We start from the raw sequence: 8,193 nt of genomic DNA, 5'->3' as shown, positions 1-8,193 counted from the left end.
AATGGGTCTGCAGCCCAGGTCACCTGCTCTCATTTGCAGTGGCTCTGCCCCTGGCCTGCCTCTCCCGAACAGGCCGGGGGTGGGGCAGGGAGGTCCTGTGATGTAACAGCCACCCAGCCTGCGCTTGGGCTCTCTAGCACGCAGACTGGGGAAGAGGCGTGTCTCTGTGTGCTGATTGGCTGTCTCGTGGCAGTTGGGCGGGCAGTGGTAGTGGCAGCACAGGGAGGGACTAGAATGGGCCTGGCAGGGAGGGTGGAGGCAGGCAGCATGGGTCCTCACCACAGGCTCCCCTGAGCCTTGCTTGCTTGGACTGACCACGGGGCCTGCAGTGGCCTCGGTGGGATAAGGGCACCCTGGGGTGCCCTATGGTCGCCACCTGCATCACAATGCAGGAGAGCTTCGGCTGGGTCGTTGCCAACCGCTTCCACCAGCTGCTGGAGGAAAAGTGGGACCCGTTCAAACTTCACTATGCTAAGCTCTGGCACCAGCAGCAGCTACAGCATTGCCTGCACGACCAGGTGGCGATGGCGGCTCCTGGCGGCCTGGGTGGCCAAATGTGGCCAAGCAAGGCAGCTGCAACCAGGCCGGAACCTCGGTCCCCAGGCTGGGCATGGGCGGCAGCTGCGGGGAGTCCTAGAAGGAGCTCAAAATCATCCCAGCGCCCGGTGTGCCATGCCCAGACAGCCCTGGCTGGGAGCAGGTAGGAGAGGAAGGGTGTGGGGCACAAGGCCTTCTGGCTGGCATCCTGTACCCTCCACGTGAGCCAGTGGCGCTGTGCACAGCAAGGGTGGGCACCCTAGAGGCATTGCAAGGGTCGAGAGCATTCATGGCTGTGAAGGTGGCGCCCCAGGTGGCTCCGGAGTCAGGCAAAGTTGGGGGGTCGCGGGGCCTGCCTGCGCAGAAAGAAGTCCAGAGAGGGCTGGTGCTGCCGCCACCACTGTCCCAGCCAGTGCATGGTGCGGAAGGGGATCGGCATAAAGGGAAGGGAGTGACCTGGAAAGGGGGGAAAAGTGTGGGGGGGACGGGGACATGGAGAATGCAGGGGGCTGGAGGCGGAGGACAGGGGCAGGGCTGCAGTTCTCCAGTTCTCCAGCTGGCGTTGGCCTGGCAGCACTTGCAGTCCTGAATCACCCCTGATTGTGCTAAGATGGCATTCCTAACTCTGTCACCTCCAAGCTTCTAGATGCCTCCTGCCTCATCAGACCACCACCTGGTGCAGGAAGGGGAAGAGCACCTCAGAAAGCACTTCCACCTGAACCGCCCTGGCCTAAGGTGCCTGCACCTGTCTCCCCCTTCTTCCCTGATTGCTGAGTGAGGTGTGCTGTTGTCATGAGGTTACATGTGCACTTGTCACTTTTGTGAGTGTTGAGGTTAGTTGTCACTGTTTTGAGTATTGAGGTGAGGTATGCAGTACTCATTGTTCAGACTGTTCTGAGTGTTGAGGTTAGGTCTGTGGTTATCACTGTTCTGATTACTGAGGTTAGATGTATAGTTGTCACTGCTCTGAGTGTTGAAGTTAGGTGTGTGATTGTCAATGTTAGGAGTATTAAGGTTAGGTGTGCGGTTGTCAGGGTTCTGAGTGTTGAGGTAAGGTGTCCAGTTGTCACTGTTGTGAGTAATGAAGTTTGATGTAGTCATTGTTGTTGTTAATATTGAGTTTAAGTGTGTAGTTGTCACTGTCCTGAGTACTGAGATTAGGTGTGCAGTTGTCACTGTTCAGACTGTTCTCAGTGTTGACGTTAGGTGTGTGGTTGTCACTGTTCTCAGTACTGAAGTTAGATGTGCAATAGTCACTTTTCTGAGTATTTGGGTTGGGTGTGTGATTGTCACTGTTATGAGTCTTGAGGCTAGTTGTATAGTTGTCATTGTTCTGAATATTGAGGTGAGGTGTGCAGTAGTCACTCTTAAGACTGTTCTGAGTGTTGAGGATAAGTATGTGGTTGTCACTGTTCTGAGTACTGAGGTTAGATGTGTAGTTGTCACTGTTCTGAGCATCGAGGTTAGGTGTGTCATTGTCACTGTTCTGAATACTGAGGTTAGATGTGAAGTTGTCACTGTTCTGAGTGTTGAAGTTAGGTGTGTGGTTGTCAGTGTTAGGAGTATTAATGTTAGGTGAGCTGTTGTCACTGCTCTGAGTGTTGAGGTTAGGTGTGTAGTTATCACTGTTCTGAGTATTGTGGTTAGGTGTGCAGTTGTCACTGTTCTGAGTACTGAGGTTATATGGAAGTTGTCACTATTCTGAGTACTAAGGTTAGGTATGTGGTTGTCACTGATTTGAATATTGATTTTAGGTGTGCATTTGTCACTGTTCTGAATGTTGTGGTTCCGTGTGTAGTTGTCATTGTTCTTAGTATTTTTTTTTTTGTCAGTCGTGGGGCTTGAACTCTGGGCCTGGGCGCTGTCCCTCAGCTCTTCAGCTCAAGGCGAGTGCTCTACCACTTGAGCTACAGCGCCACTTCCGGTTTTCTGGTGGTTTATTGGACATAGGAGTCTCACGGTCTCTCCTGCCCGGGCTGGCTTTGAACCACGATCCTCATATCTCAGCCTCCTGAGTAGCTAGGATTACAGGCGTGAGCCACCAGTGCCCGGCCATTGTTCTTAGTATTGAGGTTAGGTGTGTAGCTGTCACTGTTGTGAGTATTGAGATTAGGTGTGCAGTTGTCACTGTTCTGAGTGTTGAGATTAGGTGTGTAGTTGTCACTGTTCTGAGTATTGAGGTTAGGTGTGCAGTTGTCACAGTTCTTAGTAGTGAGGGTAGGTGTGAGTTTGCCACTATTCTGATTCTTCTGATATTGATGTTAGGTGTGCAGTTGTCCTTGTTCTGAGTATTGAGGTTAGGTGTGTGGTTGTCACTCTTGTGAGTGTTGAGGTTAGGTGTGTGGTTGTCACTCTTGTGAGTGTTGAGGTTAAGTATTTGTCATTGTTCTGAGTATTGACGTGAGGTGTGCAGTTGTCACTGTTCTCACTGTTCTGAGTGTTGAGGTTAGGTATGTGGTTGTGAATGTTCTGAGTACTGAGGTTAGGTGTGTAGTTGTCATTGTTCATAGTAGTGAGGTTAGGTGTGCACTTGTCCCTGTTTTGAGTGTTGAGGTTAGGTGTGTAGTTGTCACTCTTCTTTCTGTTCTGATTATTGAGGTTAGGTGTATAGTTGTTACTGTTCTGAGTATTGAGGTTAGGTTTGTAGTGTCACTGTTATGAGTAGTGATGTTAGATGTGTAGTTGTCATAATTAGCAGAGCTTATTTGGCCTGTTCCTGGCTTGGTCAATACTTGTGCACTGCTTCTGGGAAACAGAGTCTCATGCCTCTTCTTCTAGGTCTTCTGGAAGCTGAGATGGAATCTAGGTTCGAATCCAGCCTGGCAGTAAAGTCCAGGAGACTCCTACCTCCAATTAACCATGGTGGGGCTGCGGTTCAATAGTGGAGTGCCAACCCTGAGCCAGAAGTCTTGAGAGACAGAGCTCAGGCCTGAGCATGACATGCATGAACACAAACATGTGCATGTGTGCAGACACACACACAAAGTGTGAGTTCCAGCCCAGTTCAGAAAATTTTAAGAACTGGCACCTTGACTTGTGCAAATCACTACTCTACCTTTATCTGTGTAAAGTCGATTTGCTACATAAGAATCAGAAGTCAGTAAAATAAAGATGCTGAAAACCAAATGCTATTCCATATGTCAGTAAGTTTATGACCTTATTTGAACAAATGAGATAATGAACTTTTGACCTTACTTTTTCTCAAATTAGACAAATACAAAGTTAAACGAGGCAAGGCTTTTCCATTTATTTACTTATTTATGTATTTTTGGCTGTAATAGCTTGAACTGATGGCCTCATTATTTTTCAGACATAGATGTCTCCCTATGCTTCCTACATAGCTGACATTAGAAGTGTGTGGCATCATGACTTCATATCTAGCTTCTTTTTTTTTAAACAAATGAAAATGTTGTGTCCTTTAGAAGAGTGTGACACTGCAGCTAGTACTGCTAATAAGCTGACTTTTCACTGTTTTCGATTTAAAATTATGTTTTTGTCATTTTTTTCTTATAGTATTGAGGATCAAACATGGGGCCTCAAGCAAGCCAGGCCAGAGGACTTTACCAATGAACAGCAGTCCTACCCTGTTTTGGAAATTTTAAACATTCATGACATTGAATGAAGACCCTTTATTTTTCCTGCTGTCAGAAATGTGAATTTATATGCCCAAATTTAATTACATAAATGCACAATGCTGTTTCTTTTTTCAAAACTTAAGTGCTATAAAACTGGGATGCAGTCTACTTCCTGCTTGACATTGTAATCTAGCGCACTTACCAATTTATCTGCCCATTTAGCGTCTAGGCAATCTGGCTTTTGAGATCTATAGTTAAAAATCTTGAGTTAATATTATAGTTAGAATATCATTGCAGTTCTTTTTCAAGTGCATAATAGCAGCAAGCACCTCATTAATTTCCATTTATGTAGTTACTGTACTAAAATTATCTGTAATGGGTTTTAGAGATCTTCAAAAACTCCTGTTAGCCCTGTTATGAACGTCTGTGCTTTTCTATACTCAAATATTTTAAATTTAGTCTGGAGATTGAGTGAATGCTTAACATAGAGAAATGTCTAGCACTTTGGAATATGCTTTTTGACATACACCAGAAACATTAATCCTCCAGAGTGTGGAAATCAGAAGCTTGCCCGGTGGAAATGGAGGTTTTAATGTAACTAGCCTGTCCAAATATGTATAGAAACCTTCAAGAGGCCCTTTGCTCAGTATATTCTCGAACCATCAGAGGCTGTTTCAGCTTACTTTCCTCAGCTTTCAGAGCCTAGGAAACTCTTTGAGCCAAAATGCAACTATTTTATGGGAACTCGTGCTGGAAATTTTACTGTATTCTTTTTCTTCTCTAGGCTTGTGTTTAGATCAGTGATCAAAATGCTTATGTCAGTCTTTAATTGGAAAGGGCTGGTGAAATGCAAGGTTTGCATTACCTACTTCAAGCTGCTGTTCCAGCATGGAAAAACAAGGTGGATTCAATTGTAGTCTTGACCTCTTACTACTAATTTCTGGGGCAAAATGTCTGTTACTATTAGCTTTGGTCTTTGGAGATTTAGAGGGAGAATGTAATGTTTGTAATTGTCCTAATAAGTAACCAATTCTATTTAACACTTTTCAGTTTACATACAGAAATGATGGAAGTGACTTTACTATAAAGCATTTTTAATTGATATAATTAAAATAGGGTAGCAAAAAGAAGGTAGAATAAGCACTGAAGTAATTCTGTAGTTGAATGGATATACTATAATGGTAAAACACAAACGCTTATGGGTTACAAATAGAAAATCTAAAGCAAATTCTTTAATTTTTCAGTTTGTTAACTATATTTATTTATATGGTAGTTCTAGAGCTTGAACCCAAGGCCTCTGTCTCTTAGCTTTTTCTTTTTGCTCACAGCTACTGCTCTACTACTTGAAGCCACAGCTCCACTTCTGGTTTTCTTGGAGATAACATAACTTTTATAGCAAGATAGGCTTCGAACTGTGATCCTCAGATCCCAGCCTTATAAGTAGCTAGGACTACAGGAATGAGCCACCAGTGCCCAGCTTTACCTTGTTATTTTTTTTCCTTTGGTTGTGGGGCTTGAACTCAGGGCCTGGATTTTGTCCCTGAGATCTTTTGCTCAAGCCTAGCACTCTACCACTGTGAACCTCAGTGTTAATTTCAGTTTTTCTGATGGTCAGTTGGAGATAAGAGCCTCATGGATTTCCCATCTAGGCTAGCTTTGAACCATGACCCTCAGATCTCAACCTTCTGAGTAGCTCGGGTTAGAGGTGTGAGCCACCAGTGCCTGGCTCAACTTGTTAACATACTTAGTGACATTCTCCTCTGATTTCAAACACCCCTTCTAATTTTGTTGACCTGATTTGTTTCTGCAGTAGAAGTATAATCCTCTGTGAAAATACCATTAAGTGATATTAATTAGATTTAAATATTTATAGATATTATAGAATATTAAAGCCATATCAAAATGAACTTAAATCTTTTGCACAATAGTTGACACTCAAAAGCATTTTATATTAAAGGTAATTATGTAATTTTATGTTTGTGATGTACAAACAGGATTTTTATTTTAAGACCTGATAGTACTTATTTGTGTTAGGCTATAAAGTTTAGTTAGGAAATATTAATGAGACAAATGAAAAATGAATGTATTTTTTATATTTTTTTTGCCTGTCCTAGGGCTTGAACTCAGAATCTGGGCACTGTCCCTGAGCTGCTTTTGCTCAAGGCAAGGGTTCTACCACTTGAGCCACAGGACCACTTCTGGCTTTTTCTGTTTGTATAGTACAGGATATCATGCGTGCTAGGCAACCACGAAACCACATTCCTAGCTCTATGCCGGTATTTTTAATGTGGATACATGAGAGGAATTCAATGAGATGTACACCCATTATTTGAATAAATTTTAAGGTTTTCTATCTGCACTGTTAATGTGGAGTAATTACTCCTAAGGAAAATCAAAGAACTATAGTAAAAGTTATAAGTAATATTTGAGGAGACCTTTCAAATGTAAGGGGGAAAAAGACAATTTTGGAAGATGGTTAAGAAATGACAAAGTTCATAACTTATTTACTAAATTATTAGATGGCTAAAAATATAGGATTTGATTGAACATTCTAATGCATCAGAAGAGAAAAGACTAGAGAGGGCTAGCACATTGTCCTTGTTTTACCTGGATGGTGGATTCTTAAATGGATGAAAAAAGATGCCTTCTTGAGTGAGTTGGAAACTGAATTGAGGTCCATACTAGAGGCATATGGCAAATATATAAATCCCATCAAAGAGCAGGAAAATCTGTTTTAAAATACAATTTTAAGTACAATCTAATATGTATTTTAAAGTAAAATCTAATGAAATGGTATGTATCTACTTTTCTGGATGAGGTTTAGAACTATGGTTTCATAAAGCTGCTTTTGAAATGTGAAATGTAGTTAATTTATTAAAATGTGTTAATAGAGGTCACCTATAATTAACCAGGTCTGGTGCATGCCTGTGATCTTAACACTCAGGATTCTTGATATAGAAAGGTTGTGAGTTCCAGGCTAGTGTCAAGCACATGTAATGACCTTATTTCAAAACACAGCAACAACAGAAAGAAAGAAAGAAAAAGATACCTATAATTATATGGTTTATCTTTTTTGGGGGGGACTAATGGTTGGGTATGAACTCTAGGCCTGGGCACTGACCCTCAGCTCTTCAGCTCAAGGCTAGTGCTCTACCACTTGAAACCACAGCGCCACTTCTGGTTTTTTTCTGCTTATGTGGTGCTGAGGAATCAAACCCAGGGCCTCAAGCATGCAAGGCAAGCACTCTACCACTGAGCCACCTTCCCAGCCCATATGGTTTATCTTATACTCTCTAAAACTTAAGTGAAGTCACAATACTAATAAGGTTTTATTAAAAATAAATAAATTCCAGGAAATAGCATCAGTAAGTTTTCCCCCCTGAAATACCCAAGTTTTTCCAATGGTTTTCCAACTTGTTTTTAGAAAAATGAAATCTTAAGGAACCTACAGAATTTTACCAGTGCTGTCATGGATATTGTGTTTTATCCCTCTGCTTTGGTTTTCTGCTGGCAGGCTAGAAGTGGACTCCTAGAAGAGGGGAGCAACAAGGATGGAATGACAGTCTGGGAACAGATGTAATACTTGATAGAGAGCATGGAGATCCTACAGGGAATATTGACTGTCTGAGACCAGAGGCAGGCAGACTATACAGCCAAGAAGTTTTCAGAGTCCTGTAACACATGGAGGCTGAACAACATACTGCTGAATCATGAGCGAGTCATGGAAGACATTACAAAGGAAATTCAAATGTTCATGATATTCAACAAAAATGAACACACAAATTACCAGCTCCTCTGGGACTCAGCAAAGGCAGTACTCAGGGGCAAGTTTATAGCTCTGAGTTCCTATATCAACACATTGGAGAGATCTGAAACCAACAATTTAATGAGACATCTGAATCTCCTTGAAAAAAAGAGCAGCAAGATAAACCCCAATCGAATAGACAGAAAGAGATAATTAAAATTGAATCAGAATTAGAATCAAAAAAAACTATAGAAAGAATCAACAAAATTGGATGATTGGGTAGGGGGGCGGGGGGAGGCTGGGAAGGGCTGGGAAGGGGAAAAAAAGGAGGAGGCT

Source organism: Dipodomys spectabilis, unplaced genomic scaffold (genome assembly GCF_019054845.1).
Source record: "Dipodomys spectabilis isolate Male_0828 unplaced genomic scaffold, ASM1905484v1 ptg000640l, whole genome shotgun sequence".
Classification (NCBI taxonomy): domain Eukaryota; kingdom Metazoa; phylum Chordata; class Mammalia; order Rodentia; family Heteromyidae; genus Dipodomys; species Dipodomys spectabilis.
The sequence above is the reverse complement of the archived record's forward strand: the minus strand, read 5'-3'. Positions refer to the sequence as shown.